The following is an 18,649-nucleotide window of genomic DNA, read 5'->3' as shown; positions in this document are numbered from 1 at the left end:
TTGTTCCTGTCTCTGCTGTTCTCCTTGTTCCTGATTCCGGCTCGTCTGACTACTCACTTTTGCTCCTGACTCGACTCGTCTGACTATTCGCTTTGGCTCCTGACTCGGCTCGTCTGACTACCAGCTCTGGTTTTGATTCCTGACTTGATTTGTTTTGTGGACTTTTTATTATTTTTTGCTATTAATAAAGATGTGATTATTTTTGCACTTCTTGTCTCTGTCTGCTTCCTGGCACTATGACATTTGTACACCCACTACTTTACATTGTAGCAAAGTGTCATTTCTTCAGTGTTGTCACATGAAAAGATATAATAAAATATTTACATAAATGTGAGGGGTGTACTCACTTTTGTGAGATACTCTCTATATATATATATATATATATACTGTTAATTTCTCTATGATTATTTGGTATCTGAGTTCAGCATTTTTCAAGCTGTACTGGATTGTAGTCGCATTTCATTCTACAGGCTTACTAGCCTCCTTTAAGAAAGCTCAGATACTTCTGTAGTTATTTGTACATTCTCTTTCATGGAATATTAATATGGTATAGCTCCTGCCACCATAAATATTTCTGATCTATAGTTGTTTTCTCAAGTGCCTTTAGCACTCACTTTTGCTACTTTTAAACTCATAAAGATTTCAAATGCAGGTTCTTTTATGCATGTTTTATTATATTCAAGAGTTCAAAAGAGACCCCAAGACCTGCTCTAACTCCCTCAATACTTTCAGTATCACAGATTGTTACAGGTCTAAAAATGAACTTTAAATTCAAAGAAGAATAAATACCTACAAATACCATTTAACGTATTTTTATTTAGCTAATATTCGAGGTTTCAGAGCTACTTATAATGATATAGCATAAAACATCTCTCTCTCTGCCTCTCTCTATCATAATACTCTTAAAGTGATGGTAAATCCTAGCGTTTGTTAAATAAAGGGGACTTTCAGTCATGAAGTATAAAATACTTCATGCTGAAAGTTCCTTTATTTGTTCCAATGGTAAATCTTAGCGTTTCACAAATGCTAGGATTTATCATCACTTTACCAAAACTCCCATTTTAATTAAAAGAGGCAACATACATGCTGCACTAACTAAACCTATTAACCCCTAAACTTCTGTCCCCCCCACATTGCCAATAGTGATGTCGCGAACCTAAAATTTTCGGTTCGCGAACCGCAGACTCGAACTTCTGGTATTGTTCGCGAACGCGCGAACCGCGCGAACCGCTATTGAATTCAATAGGCAGGCGAACTTTAAAACCTATAAGGACTCTTTCTGGCCACAATAGTGATGGAAAAGTTGTTTCAAGGGTACTAACACCTGGACTGTTGCATGCTGGAGGGGGATCCCTGGCAAAACTCCCATGAAAAATTACATAGTTGATGCAGAGTCTGCCTTTAAGCCATAATGGGTCTAAATCAACTAACATTCCCAAAGTGGCTGTCTCAAAACATCCCGGACAGAAGATAGATTGATAGTGATAGATAGGATAGATAGATATACATAGATTGATAGTTAGATAGAATCGATAGAAGATAAATAGATAGATTTGTTAGATATATAATTACCCTAATAAATTCTAATAATCAAACATGTGTTCTTGGACCCAACTAGCTTGTGTCAATTAGTACTTTTCTTAGCACTTTAATCCCTGTTCCCCCCCCCCTATCGGGGGAGTTCTATATGGCCTGCCAGATTACCCTGAAAAATTATAATAATAAGACATGTGGTCTGCTACCTATTTTAACGAGGTTGTGTTTTAAGTACTACCATTCTTAGCACTTTAATCTCTGTAACTCCCCCTATTTGGTGAGGTCTATACGGCCTGGATGATTACCCATACAAAATATAATAATAAGACATCTGCTCTTGGTCTGCGACCCATGGTAACTATGTTGTGTTAATTAGTAATGTCCTTCGCATTTTAATAGCTGTTACTCATACTCACCCTATCGGTGGAGGTCTATATGGCCTGCATGATTACCCTTACAAAATATAACAACCAAACATATGCTCTGGGACCCATGGTAAGTAGGTTGTGTTAAGTAGTACTGTTCTTTGCATTTTCATACCTGTTACAACACCAAATGGTGGCAGGTCTATCTGGCCTTCATGATTAGCTGCACCCAAACCCAAAAAAAAGCCGAGTGGTCTTAGACTAACACCCATGGCTAACTCTGTTGTTTCAATTAGTACTATTATTAGCACTTTCATCCCTGTTACAGGCGGTCTACATGGCCATCATGATTAGCCGAACAAAATACTACAATCCAACCTTTGCTCAGTCTTCATAGGCCCTTCATTGTCTGTATTTTGATAGTACAGTTCTTATTATTTTTATAGCTGATACAACACCGAATGTTGTCAGCTCTATATGGCCTGCATGATTAGCTGCACCCAATACAAAAATAAATCCAAGCAGTCTTGGATTAACACCCATGGCTAACTCTGTTGTTTCAAGTAGTACTATTCTTAGCACTTTCATCTCATCATCCCTGTTACTTCCAGGACTCTCGGTGGTGGTGGTCTACATGGCCATCATGATTAGCCTAACCAAATACTACAATCCAACCTTGGCTCAGTCTTCCTAAGGCCCTTCATTGGCTGTATTTTGGTAGTACTGTTCTTATTACTAGATGGTGGTCTACATGGCCATCATGATTAGCCTAACCAAATACTACAATCCAACCTTGGCTCAGTCTTCCTAAGGCCCTTCATTGGCTGTATTTTGGTAGTACTGTTCTTATTAGTTTAATAGCTGATACGACACCGAATGTTGTCAGCTCTATATGGCCTGCATGAATAGCCGCACCCAGAGCCAAAAAAAAGCCAAGCGGTTTTGCACTAACACCCATGGCTAACTCTGTTGTTTCAAGTTCTAATATCCTTAACTCTTTCATCTCATCATCCCTGTTACTTCCAGGACTCTCGGTGGTGGTGGTCTACATGGCCATCATGATTAGCCTAACCAAATACTTCAATCCAACCTTGGCCCAGTCTTCCTAAGGCCCTTCATTGGCTGTATTTTGGTAGTACTGTTCTTATTAGTTTAATAGCTGATACGACACCGAATGTTTTCAGCTCTATATGGCCTGCATGAATAGCCGCACCCAAAGCCAAAAAAAAGCCAAGCGGTTTTGCACTAACACCCATGGCTAACTCTGTTGTTTCATGTTCTACTATTCTTAGCTCTTTCATCTCATCATCCCTGTTACTTCCAGAACTCTCGGTGGTGGTGGTCTACATGGCCATTATGATTAGCCTAACCAAATACTACAATCCAACCTTGGCCCAGTCTTCCTAAGGCCCTTCATTGGCTGTATTTTGGTAGTACTGTTCTTATTAGTTTAATAGCTGATACGACACCGAATGTTGTCAGCTCTATATGGCCTGCATGAATAGCCGCACCCAAAGCCAAAAAAAAGCCAAGCGGTTTTGCACTAACACCCATGGCTAACTCTGTTGTTTCAAGTTCTACTATTCTTAGCTCTTTCATCTCATCATCCCTGTTACTTCCAGGACTCTCAGTGGTGGTGGTCTACATGGCCATCATGATTAGCCTAACCAAATACTACAATCCAACCTTGGCTCAGTCTTCCTAAGGCCCTTCATTGGCTGTATTTTGGTAGTACTGTCATCCTTTTGAATAATAGATTACAGGAAAGGCATTGATTTTAGAATCCCAGAGATCATTTATATGACCCGTAAAATAAAAAAAAAATTAATTAGATACCCGTTACATAATTATTTATCCTCAGGCCTTTTTAATACGAGAGTCCCGGAGCCTCAACCAAAACAACAGTATGAAAGAGGAGATATGTCATCCTTTTGAATAAAAGATTACAGTAAAGGCATTGATTTTAGAAACCCATAGATCATTATTTGCAACCGTGAAATTAGAAAAAAACATTGATTACACAGCCGTGACACTTATTTATGCTCAGGCCTTTTTAATACGAGGGTCCCGGAGCCTCAACCGAAACAACAGCATGAAAGAGGAGATATGTCATCCTTTTGAATAAAAGATTACAGTAAAGGCATTGATTTTAGAAACCCACAGATCATTATTTGCAACCGTGAAATTAGAAAAAAACATTGATTACACAGCCGTGACACTTATTTATGCTCAGGCCTTTTTAATACGAGGGTCCCGGAGCCTCAACCGAAACAACAGCATGAAAGAGGAGATATGTCATCCTTTTGAATAAAAGATTACAGTAAAGGCATTGATTTTAGAAACCCACAGATCATTATTTGCAACCGTGAATTTAGAAAAAAAAATTGATTACACACCCGTGAAAGTTATTTATGCTCAGGCCTTTTTAATACGAGGGTCCCGGAGCCTCAACCGAAATAACAGCATGAAAGAGGAGATATGTCATCCTTTTGAATAAAAGATTACAGTAAAGGCATTGATTTTAGAAACCCACAGATCATTATTTGCAACCGTGAAATTAGAAAAAAACATTGATTACACAGCCGTGACACTTATTTATGCTCAGGCCTTTTTTATACGAGGGTCCTGGAGCCTCAACCGAAACAACAGCATGAAAGAGGAGATATGTCATCCTTTTGAATAATAGATTACAGTAAAGGCATTGATTTTAGAAACCCACAGATCATTATTTGCAACCGTGAAATTAGGAAAAAACATTCATTAGACAGCCGTGACACTTATTTATGCTCAGACCTTTTTAATACGAGGGTCCCGGAGCCTCAACCGAAACAACAGCATGAAAGAGGAGATATGTCATCCTTTTGAATAAAAGATTACAGTAAAGGCATTGATTTTAGAAACCCACAGATCATTATTTGCAACCGTGAAATTAGAAAAAAACATTGATTACACAGCCGTGACACTTATTTATGCTCAGGCCTTTTTAATACGAGGGTCCCGGAGCCTCAACCGAAACAACAGCATGAAAGAGGAGATATGTCATCCTTTTGAATAAAAGATTACAGTAAAGGCATTGATGTTAGAAACCCACAGATCATTATTTGCAACCGTGAAATTAGAAAAAAACATTCATTAGACACCGGTTATACTTATTTATCCTCAGGCCTTGTTAATACGAGGGTCCTGGAGCCGCAACTGAAACAACCGCATGAAAGAGGACATATGTCATCCTTTTGAATTATAGATTACAGGAAAGGCATTGATTTTAGAAACACTGAGATAATTACTTGCAACCGGGAAATAAAAAAAAGCATTGAACAGACACCCAGTACACTTTATTATCCATAGGCCTTTTCAGCAGAGGCTCCAGGACCCTCAAAAAAAACAAGAGCAGGGAGCTGGGCATAGGAGTACAATGGAGTGTGACAATAATAATCTGAAGGTGAAGATTGCATAGTTGTGGCATTTTAATTTTGTTATCGTGGGAACTTAGTACTTGCAATGACCTTGCTCTGGTGAATCCATATTGCAAATGTGTTATTTAAGACACTGTTTGTCTATTTTTTGGAATATCAGCATTTGGTAAATGAAGCTCAACTTAAGGCTGGTGAGAAACGACCTTTCTTCTGGCTGTTTGCAAATGTTGTGGCTCTGGACAAACATGTGAATAAGGGGCCATCAGCCATATTCTGCACGCAACCCCTTTGATGATTGACGATAAACATGTGTCACCTGCAAGCAGAGCTCGTTACTTCTGTCTAAATCATCTTCCTGGTATGGACAGGCCACTGTTTCCCACAACAAGTACGAATATTGAAATACAAGATTGTCTTGAGTATGGTAGGAAACCAAAGTTTATTTAATTCTGTACTATCTATCACCACAAAAAATGAACTTCTTGAAGCAACGAAAATGCCAGCAATTTCATGTGCTTATGGATGACAAGGACGTCCTGTCCTGTGGTGCACAGAGATGGAGACGATTTTTGCCCTCCCTGTACACTACCCAGATGTCTCAAACATCACCAGAAACACAATACAGCCACTCTTGTGAAGTTCCTGGAGTGTTCCGGTAGCCATCTCTTTGCGCCCCAAAAGGAATTCTTTATTGTTGTTTTTGTATACATCCGACAATAGCTTCGGAGACTGTGGTGATGCACATGTTAGTTACTGTTGTTCCAGCTGTGGCAATATCAATTGGCATTAAAAAGGTAAGATTTGGGTGGGCGGAGCCTATAGCTGTTGCGGTAGGACGTGTGTTTGAGGAGCTCCAGGTCTTACAATTTACTTAGGAGTAATTTTTCAACCTTAATTTAATTTTCTTTTTGGGATTCATACTCACACTTTCTGGGGCTATCCAAGAGGAGCCTGGTAAAAGCACTAGTAGTCACCCCTTATATCAACGGATACCGAGACCTGTTTTTTGCCTTTCCAATATTGCGCCGTACCCCAAACTAATCCTGAATGGAAAAAAAAATATTAAAATTTGGACTATAGACGCACATTTTATGCACGCTGTGGCAATTGCAATTTACAATAAAAATAATCTGCTAACAACAACCACTACCTACTGACCACACCTGACTGTTGCTTCAGTTATTAAGTCAAGTTAAATTAATTTTTTTTTCTTTATTATGCGCAGCAGAGGCTCCAGGACCGTCAACAAAACCAGCAGCAGCAAAGAGGACATATGGCATCCTTTTGAAAAAATGATTATAGGAAAGGCATTGATTTCAGAAACACAGAGATCATTAGGTGCAACCGGTAAATCGAAAAAAAAACATTGATTAGACACCCAGTACACTTATTTTTCATTAGGCCTTTTTAATAAGAGGCTCCCGGAGCCTCAACCGAAACAACAGCATCAAAAAGTACATATGGCATCCTTGTGAATAATAGATTACTGGAAAGGTATTGATTTTAGAAACCCGTGGATAATTTTTTGCAAACGTGAAATCTAAAAAAACATAGATTATACACACAGTACACTTCTTTATCCTTAGGCCTTTTTAGAAGAGTCTCCCGTAGCCTCAACAGAAACAACAGCATGAAAGAGGACATATGGCATCCTTGTGACTAATAGATTACAGGAAAGGCATTGATTTTAGAAACCCGGAGATAATTTGTTGCAACCGGGAAATCTAAAAAAAAATGGATTAGACAACCAGGACACTTATTTATCCTTAGGCCTTAGTAGCAGAGGCTCCAGGACCCTCAACAAAACCAGCAGCAGTAAAGAGGACATATGGCATCCTTTAGAAAAATAGATTTCTGGAAAGGCATTGATTTTAGAAACACAGAGATCATTAGTTGCAACCGTGAAATCACAAAAAACTTCGATTATACACCAAGTACACTTATTTATCCTTAGGCCTTTTTAGCAGAGGCTACAGGACCCTCCACAAAACCAGCAGCATGAAAGAGGACATATGGCATCCTTTAGAAAATTAGATTTCAGGAAAGGCATTGATTTTAGAAACACAGAGATCATTAGTTGCAACCGTGAAATCTAAACAAACATAGATTATACACCCAGTACACTTCTTTATCCTTAGGCCTTTTTAGAAGAGTGTCCCGGAGCCTCAACAGAAAGAACAGCATGAAAGAGGACATATGGCATCCTTTTGAAAAATAGATTACAGGAAAGACATTGATTTTAGAAAGACAGAAAAAATTTGTTACAAACGGGAAATCTAAAAAAACATTGAATAGACACCCAGTACACTTCTTTATCCTTCGGCCTTTTTAGCAGAGGCTCCAGGACACTCAACAAAACCAGCAGTAGGAAAGAGGACATATGGCATCCTTTGTGAAAAAAAGATTATAGGAAAGGCATTGATTTTAGAAACCCGTGGATAATTTGTTGCAACCGTGTATTTGAATAAAAAAAATTGATTGGATGGACACCCAGTACAATTCTTTCTCCCTAGGCCTTTTTATAAGATGATCCAGGACCCTCAAACAAAACACCAGCAGGAAAGGGGACATATGGCATACTTTTGAACAATAGAGTAAGAGTACAGGAAAGGCATTGATTTTAGAAACCCATAGATAATTTTTTGCAAATGTAAATTTGAATCAAAAAAATTATTCAATGGACACCCAGTACACCTCTTTCTCCTTAGGCCTTTTTATAAGCGGGTCCTGGACCCTCAAAAAAAACACCAGCAGGAAAGAGGACATATGGCATACTTTTGAAAATTAGATTACAGGAAAGGCATTGATTTTAGAAATACAGAGATCAGTTATATGACCCGGGAAATAGAAAAAAAACATTGATTGAACACCCAGTACACTTCTTTATCCTTAGTCCTTTTTATAAGAGTGTCCCGGAGCCTCAACAGAAAGAACAGCATGAAATAGGACATATGGCATCCTTTTGAAAAATAGATTACAGGAAAGACATTGATTTTTGAAAGACAGAAAAAATTAGTTACAACCGGGAAATCTCAAAAAACATTGAATAGACACCCATTACACTTCTTTATCCTTAGGCCTTTTTAGCAGAGGCTCCAGGACACTCAACAAAACCAGCAGTAGGAAAGAGGACATATGGCATCCTTTGTGAAAAAAAGATTATAGGAAAGGCATTGATTTTAGAAACCCGGGGACAATTTTTTGCAACCGTGAATTTTAACTAAAAAAATGATTGGATGGACACCCAGTACAATTCTTTATCCATAAGGCCTTTTTATAAGAGGGTCCAGGACCAGGACCGTCTTTAACACAGGGCAAAAGGGGCAGCTGCCCTGGGCCCAGTCTTTGTTGAGGGGCCCTATAGTCCTAAAAAAAAAAAATTTTTTTTTTTTTTTAAGTTCATGCCAGACTGCTGATGTCATGTAACATGGGGGACACACACAGTCAGTCCTAATATTGTCACAGTCAAACGTTCTCTGCTTATATTTATTTGTGAGAAAATGTGCCAGACCGTGCCAATGTCATGTGACATTCCAAGCTAGTGCCATGTGCTGTTTTAGATGTGCACTGTGCAGCACTGGATGCTAAGCCCTAACTAGGCATCCAGTCAATCCCACTGCATCAGAAAAGGTCCTGCTGGGGTTACCACTGTTACCAGGTAACTGCTCTGGTGGTGGGGATTGTTTCTGGGTAGGGCTGACTATAGGCGCATGCAGCCGAAAGCTGGAGTGTCAGGCACATGAGGATTTGAGCATCTGTGCAGCTGCACACACTACTCTCTTCAGTCTTGAGGCTGTGTGACTCGTCTGTATCCATGCAGCCTTGGGCAGACAACATGCAGTCTGCTGGTCCCCTTATCCCTGCTCTTTCTGCTGTGGCTATAAGGTCAACTAACTGAAGTTTGTTAGGAAAACAGTGCTTTGTAGAAAGGTGTCAGTGGGAAGAAAAAGTGAGTGTACACATGCCCCTCCCCCATGCAGCATTGTCTAGTGCAGGATGAGAGGGAACTTGTTCCTAGCAAAGTAGTGACATGTGCTGCTGTGGCTGATGTATAGTGTCATGCTGATACTTCACACATTAAGGTAAGGTTTATTTTTATAGTTTTTATTTCTCTCTTTTTCAGATTTTACAGCTTCCCATAGTAGTTCTACTGTTCCAGTCAGTAAACTTATATCTGTCTGCACCTCTATGCTGCCGCCTCAGTCTTTACCTTGCTTTGCTCCTGTTGGCTGCTCAAAATCTCTTTAACCAGCTAACCTCATACCAGAATCACATTCAAAAGCATATTAAATTAATCCAAAGTGGAGGAATTTATATATTTATTTACTTATTAGTACTGCTTAGGTCCAGTTTCACATATTGCAATTTTTTTTAATGATTAGCCCAGCAGTGGATGATCCACTGCTGGGCTAATAATTAAAAAAAAAAATTGATTTAGTTGTTTTTTGGGATGTTGGGGTGGAGAGCGAAATTGCATGGGAGGGGGGGCCCAAGAAAATGTTTGCCCGGGGTCCAGTCAATATTAAAGACGGCCCTGTCCAGGACCCTCAAACAAAAAACCAGCAGGAAAGAGGACATATGGCATACTTTTGAACAATAGAGTACAGGAAAGGCATTGATTTTAGAAACCCATAGAAAAATTTTTTTAAATGGAAATTTGAATAAAAAAAAAGATTTGATGGACAGCCAGTACACCTCTTTCTCCTTAGGCATTTTTATAAGAGGGTCCTGGACCCTCAAAAAAAACACCAGCAGGAAAGAGGACATATGGCATACTTTTGAACAATAGAGTACATGAAAGGCATTTATTTTAGAAACCCATAGATATTTTTTTGCAAATGGAAATTTGAATAAAAAAAATGATTCGATGGACACTCAGTACACCTCTTTCACCTTAGGCCTTTTTATAAGAGTGTCCAGGACCCTCAAACAAAATACCAGCAGGAAAGAGAACATATGGCATACTTTGGAACAATAGAGTACTGGTACGGCATTGATTTGTGAAACCCACAGATAATTGTTTGTAAAAGTGAAATAGCCCCAAAAACCATACTTGGACTCCCACTCCAGGTCGTTCTCCTTCAGATTTTTTATAAGAGGGTCCAGCACCCTCAACAGAAACAACTGCAGGAAACACCACCACATATGCCATCCTTTTGCACAAGCGAGTACAGGTATGGCATCCATTTTAGAAACCCAAAGATAATTGAGAGGAACCAGGAACATTTTTCTAAAAACTGGATGGGGCACCCATTACTACAGGTCGTTCTCCTTCAGCCTTTTTATATCATTGGCACGACCCGCAACAGGCACAACAGCATGAAACACAACATATACCACCCTTTTGCACAATAGAGTACAGGTATGGCATAGATGGAACACGGAGATAATTTAGAGCAACCAAGAGACGGATAAAGATGCTTGGTCGGTCCTACTCTTTCAAATTTGTTGCATTTTGCGTTCAATTGAATGGTCCACCGGATATGAGTGGTGTGTAAAGTTGTACAATTTGTAACAGTTTAATCACTAGTGTTATGTGCCTTATTTTTTTTATTTGAGTTTTGTACCCACAGAGATGCAGCAGAGGTCAGAAAAATTAGGAATGTACAAATGACTGAAAAATTGGGGTATTGTTGTAGCAACTGCTGTAGCAGCGGCCAGAAAAATCGATGTTTGTAAAACATTTATAAAGTGCCCTAAAAGCTTGTGGCTTGAACACTAGTTGTTGGCGGATAAGTCAAGCAAGTCCTCAGTCTTTATAACCAAAAAAAAAAAAATGCCAGCCTGTGTACCAGTTGTAGCCCAAGGCAGCTCATATCATCATCAGTAGTTTTTTATTCAAATGTATCGCCCAATGTCAGTCCCTTCGGGATCCAGCCCTCATTCATTTTTATAAAAGTGAGCTAGTCAAGGCGACCTAGGCGACTTCTCTTCTCAGTGACAAAACCTCCTGCTGCACTAAAAGTCCTTTCGGACAGGACACTTGAAGCGGGGCAGGCCAGAAGTTCCATTGCAAATTGGGATAGCTCAGGCCACAAGTCCAGCCTGCACACCCAGTAGTCAAGGGGTCCATCGCTCCTGAGAGTGTCGAGATCCGCAGTTAAAGCTAGGTAGTCTGCTACCTGTCGGTTGAGTCTTTCTCTAAGGCTGGATCCCGAAAGGCTCTGATGGTGCATGGGAGTTAAAAAGGTACGCATGTCCTCCATCAACAAGACGTCAGGAAAGCGCCCGGTCCTTGCCGCCGTGGTCGTGGGAGGAGGAGGATTAATTTCATCTCTTCCCCTGTTACATTCCCGTGGTGCTGTGACATAACCCTTATACGCTGTGTAAAGCATAGTTTTTAATTTATTATGAAAATGCTCCATCCTTTCCAACTTGCGGGAATTTGGTAACATTTCAGGCACTTTATGCTTATACCGGGGGTCGAGGAGCGTGGACACCCAGCACAGGTCGTTCTCCTTCAGCTTTTTTATACGAGGGTCCCTCAACAGGCACGACAGCATGAAAGAACCCATTTGAACAAGGTTGGATGCTGAGCTAATCATGTCACGTTCCTCCTACTCACTGATCTCACTGATGGTATCTTCTTCCCCCCAGCCACGTACAACACCACGGGTACCAGAGAGGTGACAACAACGAGCACCCTGGGATGAATGTTGTGCTCGGTCTTCCTCCTCCTCATCCTCCCCAAAGCCACATTCCTCCTCTGACTCCTCTTCCTCAGAATCCTCTTCCTGCGTTGCCGCAGGTCCAGCAAGCAATGCTGATTCGGCTGTTTGCGGGGGTGATGGACACCACAACTCTCCCGCTTCCTCTTCACACTCATCTACTGCCTGATCCAGCACTCTTCGCAGGGCACGCTCCAGGAAGAAAACAAATGGTATGATGTCGCTGATGGTGCCTTCGGTGCGACTGACAAGGTTTGTCACCTCCTCAAAAGGACGCATGAGCCTACAGGCATTGCGCATGAGCGTCCAGTAATTTGGCAAAAATATCCCCAGCTCCCCAGAGGCTGGCCTAGCACCCCGGTCATACAAATACTCATTAACAGCTTTTTCTTGTTGGAGCAGGCGGTCAAACATTAGGAGTGTTGAATTCCACCGTGTCGGGCTGTCGCAAATCAAGCGCCTCACTGGCAGGTTGTTTCGATGCTGGATATCAGACAAGTGCGCCATGGCCGTGTAGGAACGCCTGAAATGGCCACACACCTTCCTGGCCTGCTTCAGGACGTCCTGTAAGCCTGGGTACTTATGGACAAATCGTTGTACAATCAGATTACACACATGTGCCATGCACGGCACATGTGTCAACTTGCCCAATTTCAATGCCGCCACCAAATTACTTCCATTGTCAGAAACAACCTTGCCAATCTCCAGTTGGTGCGGAGTCAGCCACTGATCCACCTGTGCGTTCAGGGCGGTCAGGAGTGCTGGTGCGGTGTGACTCTCTGCTTTCAGGCAAGTCAACTCCAAGACGGCGTGACACTGCCGTACCCGGGATGTAGAATAGTACCTGGGGAGCTGGGGGGGTGCCATAGATGTGGAGCAAGACGCAGAAGTTGAAGAGGACTCAGCCGAGGAAGAGGTTATGGAAGAGGATGGAGTAGGAGGAGTAGAGGAGGTAGCAGCAGGCCTGCCTGCAAGTCGTGGCGGTGTCACCAACTCTTCTGCAGAGCCATGCATTCCATGCTTGTCAGAAGTCAGCAGGTTTACCCAATGCGCAGTGTAGGTGATATACCTGCCCTGACCATGCTTTGCAGACCAGCTATCCGTGGTCATATGGACCCTTGCCCCAACGCAGTGTGCCAGACATGCCATAACTTCCTTTCTCACAACAGAGTACAGGTTTGGGATTGCCTTTTGTGAAAAGAAATTTCTGCCAGGTACCTTCCACTGCGGTGTCCAAATAGATACAAATTTTTTGAAAGCATCAGACTCCACCAGCTTGTATGGTAAAAGCTGGCGGGCTAAGAGTTCAGACAAGCCAGCTGTCAGATGCCGGGCAAGGGGGTGACTTTGAGAAATTGGCTTCTTACGCTCAAACATGTCCTTGACAGACACCTGACTGTGGGCAGATGACCAGGAACTGCTATGTAAGAGAGACTGAGTGGAGGATGGTTGAGAGGGGGCAAGGAGGACAGCACTGGTTGATGTGGCTGAAGATGCTGGAGCAGGAGGAGGAGGGCGGCTTTCACTTTGTGTGCTGCTTCTACTCATGTGTTCTTCCCATCGGCCTTTGTGATGGGAGACCATGTGCCTTCGCAAAGCAGTTGTACCTAGGTGGCTGTTGGACTTCCCACGACTCAGTTTCTTTTGGCACAGGTTGCAAATGGCATGGCTGTTGTCAGAGGCAGACACACAAAAAAAATGCCACACTGCTGAGCTTTTCGATGATGGCATTCTGGTGGTGGACACAGCATGCGTTGATGGGCGTCGGCGGGCTGTCTGGCTGACCCCTGGTGATGATGCATGCTGTCTGACTGTGCCACTAGCTCCTTGAGACGACCTCCCCGTTCTTCCAAATCGTCTCCTCCTCCTCTCTGTCTCCCCATCTGAACTTTCCCCCTCTTCTTCTTCTCTTCTAGCAGGCACCCACGTGACATCCACCGACACATCATCATCAACCGCTTCACTTGTATCTGAAACATCAAGAAAGGAAGCAGCAGCGGGTACAACATCATCATCATCACACCGCACCTCCATGTCGGTAATGCTGCCTGACTGAGACTGATCACTATTATCTACATCCTCTGTCAATGATGGTTGCGCATCACTCATTTCTTCAAAATGATGTGTCAATAACTCCTGTGACAGATCAAGTGAAGCGGCTGTGGTGCTAGTGTTGGTGGTGGCGACAGGCGGCGGAGTGGCACTGGTCACTTGAGACCTGCCCAAAGCACAGCTGGACTTAGATGGTGCATCATGGTTAGGAGGACTAGCAGCGGAAGCTGAAGAAGATTGGGTTTCCTGTGTTAGCCATTCAACTAGGTCCTCCTCAGAAGTTTTTGCATCCCCCCTGGCACCCGGCGTCTGAACTATGTGCATATTTGTAGGGTCTAAAGGAATCACAGCACCACGACCACGACCACGGAACCTGCGGGGTGGCCTGCCTCTGCCTGTCATTTTTTTTTAAATGGACACTAACAATACTATTACACCAATTGAGTGGTGGCACTGTGAAAGTGGGCACAGTATACGCTGTGAGACTGACAACAACAAAAAAGACAGATGTTTTAAAAATCACAAATTGTTAATTTTTTTAAATATTACTAGTACTGTGGCAACAAATATGATTGTTTGGCACTATTTGGCAAATGAGCCTGTCTGGCACACACGCTGGGAGAAAGGAAACTGCAATTCAATGGCACTAGGAGACTGAAGAATCACAGTCAAAACAGTTATGATTAACAAAAATTCCAATCCTGTTACAATAAATATGAGTGGTGGCACTAATTGGCTAGTTGGGACTGGCACACAGGCAGGCAGGCAGGAGGAAAATGCAATTCAAGGGCACTAGTAGACTGCAGATTGACAGTCAAAACAGTGTTGATTGACAAATTTTGCAATACTGTTAAAATAAATATGATTGCTAGCACTAATTGGATAGTTGGGCCTGGCACACAGGCTGGCAGGCAGTAGAAAAGTGCAATTCAATGGCACAAGCAAAATGAGGATTAAGATCAACAATCAAGATTTTTTTATTTTAATTAGTAACTATACTGTGACAACAATTAGGATTGGTGTAAATAGTTGGCAAGACGGCCTGGCACAAAAGGATGGCAGGCAGGAGGGAGATGCAATTCAAGGACACTAGGAGACTGATTACTGACAGTCTAAACAGTGATGATTGACAATTTTTGCAATATTGTTAACAGAAATATGATTGCTGACAACAATTGGCTAGGTGGGCCTGGCTCACAGCAGGCTGCAAGGCAGGAGGAAAGTGCTATTCAATGGCACCAGCAAACTGAGGATTCAAATCACAGCAACTATTACCAAAAATTTTAATTTTTAATTATAAGAATACTGTCACAACAAATATGATTGGTGTAAATATGTTTTAAGTAGGCCTGGCACACAGGCTTGGAAGGCTGTAGAAAAGTGCAATTCAAAGGCACGAGCAAACTGAGGGTTAAGATCATCAACAATAAAGATTTTTTTAATTGTAATTAGTAACTATACTGTGACAAAAAATTTGGATTGGTGTAAATAGTTGGCAAGACAGCCTGGCACAAAAGGATGGCAGGCAGAAGGGAGATGCAATTCAAGGACACTAGGAGACTGATTACTGACAGTCTAAACAGTGATGATTGACAATTTTTGCAATACTGTTAACAGAAATATGATTGCTGACAACAATTGGCTAGGTGGGCCTGGCTCACAGCAGGCTGCAAGGCAGGAGGAAAGTGCTATTCAATGGCACCAGCACACTGAGGATTCAAATCACAGCAACTATTACCAAAAATTTTAATTTTTAATTATTAGAATACTGTCACAACAAATATTATTGGTGTAAATATTTTTTAAGTAGGCCTGGCACACAGGCTTGGAAGGCTGTAGAAAAGTGAAATTCAAAGGCACGAGCAAACTAAGGATTAAGATCATCAACAATAAAGATTTTTTTAATTTTAATTAGTAACTATACTGTGACAAAAAATTTGGATTGGTGTAAATAGTTGGCAAGACGGCCTGGCACAAAAGGATGGCAGGCAGGAGGGAGATGCAATTCAAGGAAACTAGGAGACTGATTACTGACAGTCTAAACAGTGATGATTGACAATTTTTGCAATACTGTTAACAGAAATATGATTGCTGACAACAATTGGCTAAGTGGGCCTGGCTCACAGCAGGCTGCAAGGCAGGAGGAAAGTGCTATTCAATGGCACCAGCAAACTGACAATTCAAATCACAGCAACTATTACCAAAAATTTTAATTTTTAATTATTAGAATACTGTCACAACAAATATAATTGGTGTAAATATTTTTTAAGTAGGCCTGGCACACAGGCTTGTAAGGCTGTAGAAAAGTGCAATTCAAAGGCACAAGCAAACTGAGGGTTAAGATCATCAACAATAAAGATTTTTTTAATTTTAATTAGTAACTATACTGTGACAAAAAATTAGGATTGGTGTAAATAGTTGGCAAGACGGCATGGCACAAAAGGATGGCAGGCAGGAGGGAGATGCAATTCAAGGACACTAGGAGACTGATTACTGACAGTCTAAACAGTGATGATTGACAATTTTTGCAATACTGTTAACAGAAATATGATTGCTGACAACAATTGGCTAGGTGGGCCTGGCTCACAGCAGGCTGCAAGGCAGGAGGAAAGTGCTATTCAATGGCACCAGCAAACTGACGATTCAAATCACAGCAACTATTACCAAAAATTTTAATTTTTAATTATTAGAATACTGTCACAACAAATATGATTGGTGTAAATATTTTTTAAGTAGGCCTGGCACACAGGCTTGGAAGGCTGTAGAAAAGTGCAATTCAAAGGCACGAGCAAACTGAGGGTTAAGATCAACACTAAATTTTTTTTTTATTTAAATTAATAACTATACTGTCTGACTGTGACAACAATTATGATTGGTGTAAATAGTTGGCTAGACGGCCTGGCACAAAAGGCTGGCAGTGGCAGGCAGGAGGTAAATGAAATTCAATGGCCCTAGGAGACTGAATATTTGCAGTCCAAAAAATTATGTGTTTTTTTTTTTTATTACTGTTACAAGAATTGTGATTGGTGCCACTAATTGGCTACTTGGGCCTGGCAGACAGGCTGGCAGATATGAGTCGTGGATGGTAGGTAGGGCAGCAATTTAACACAGTATGCTGTGTAAGTGACAAAAACACAGGACTGATAGAAAATTAAGTTACATTACACTAGCAAAATATTTTAAAATTTTAGATTTTAATATTAAAATTATGTTAAGAAGTGCAATGCACATATGACTCTATGAGTGGTCGCACTGGCTGGCTGCTACGTAGGGCAGCAATTATAACAACAGTATGCTGTGTAAGTCAGATAGACAGTTAGACACAGCCTGATAGAAAATACAATTAGATTACACTAGCATAATGATTTAAAGACTTTTTTTTGGAAATTTTAAGAAAAAGGTTAAGCACATACATTTGAGTCGTGGCTGATAGCCTTGGAAGGGCAGCTATTAAAAACAGTAGGCTCTGTATGTCGGATACACACACGCATGATAGAAAATACTATTAGATTACACTAGAAAAATGATTGAAATTATTTTTTGGGGGGGGGAATTAAAAAAAGGTTAAACACATATGAGTCGTGGCTCATAGACTAGGGAGGGCAGCAAGTAAACACAGTAGGCTCTCTATGTCAGCAAAACACACAGGCCGGATAGAAAATTATATTACATTACACTAGCAAACAAATTTAAACTTTTTTTTTTTTATATTAAAATTAAGGTGAAAGAAAAATAGATATGAGTGCTGGGTGGCTGCCTGGCACAGACCAATTAACCAAAAGACTGAAAAAAAAAGAGGTATATTAATGCTGAGTGAGCCTGACAGACACAGGCATGATAGTAAATGTAATTAGATTACACTAGAAAAATATTTTTTTGTGTTTTTTTTTTAAATTAAAAATAATGTTATAAATGGATATTAACACTGCTGGCTGCTGGCTGGCACAGAGCAATGAACCAGAGTATATGCAGTGTGACACTGGCCTGATAGAAAATGAAAAAAAATTACACTAGAAAAATAATTATATTTTTGGGTTAGTTAAATTTAAACTAATGTTGTTAGGGAGATATCAGTGGTGGCAGTAGTCACAGCATATGCTGTGAGCCTTAAACACACAGCTGAAAGCCAGGCAAATGCTAATAAAAAAAAAAGAAAAAGAAAAAAACTGCACGAAATATAGCCCTAAAAAGGACTTTTTGGGGTGCTGTGCTTGCAGCAGAGATGAGTGGAGTCCTTCTGGACTGTAAATACACTAGCCTTGCTATGTTTTTCCTATTAATGTCGGGAGCAAAAACACAACACGTCATTAAAAAAGCAAGGTCGTTATGAGTCTAAAATGGCGGATTCCGAGTAGCTGGGAGTGTCTGTGAGGGAGTGTCTGATGTTGATTGGCTCTAATGTGTCAGGCGGCTGTGACATAAAGGGTCAAAGTTTCCACAATGATGACACATAGGGGCGGATCGAACATCGCCATGTGTTCGCCCACAAACGCGAACGCGAACAACCTATGTTCGCTGTGAACCGTTTGCGGGCGAACAGTTCGGGACATCACTAATTGCCAACACTAACTAAACCTATTAACCCCTAAACTTCTGTCCCCCCACATCGCCA

Source organism: Bombina bombina, chromosome 4, assembly GCF_027579735.1.
Source record: "Bombina bombina isolate aBomBom1 chromosome 4, aBomBom1.pri, whole genome shotgun sequence".
NCBI lineage: Eukaryota > Metazoa > Chordata > Amphibia > Anura > Bombinatoridae > Bombina > Bombina bombina.
This window is presented reverse-complemented; position numbering follows the sequence as displayed.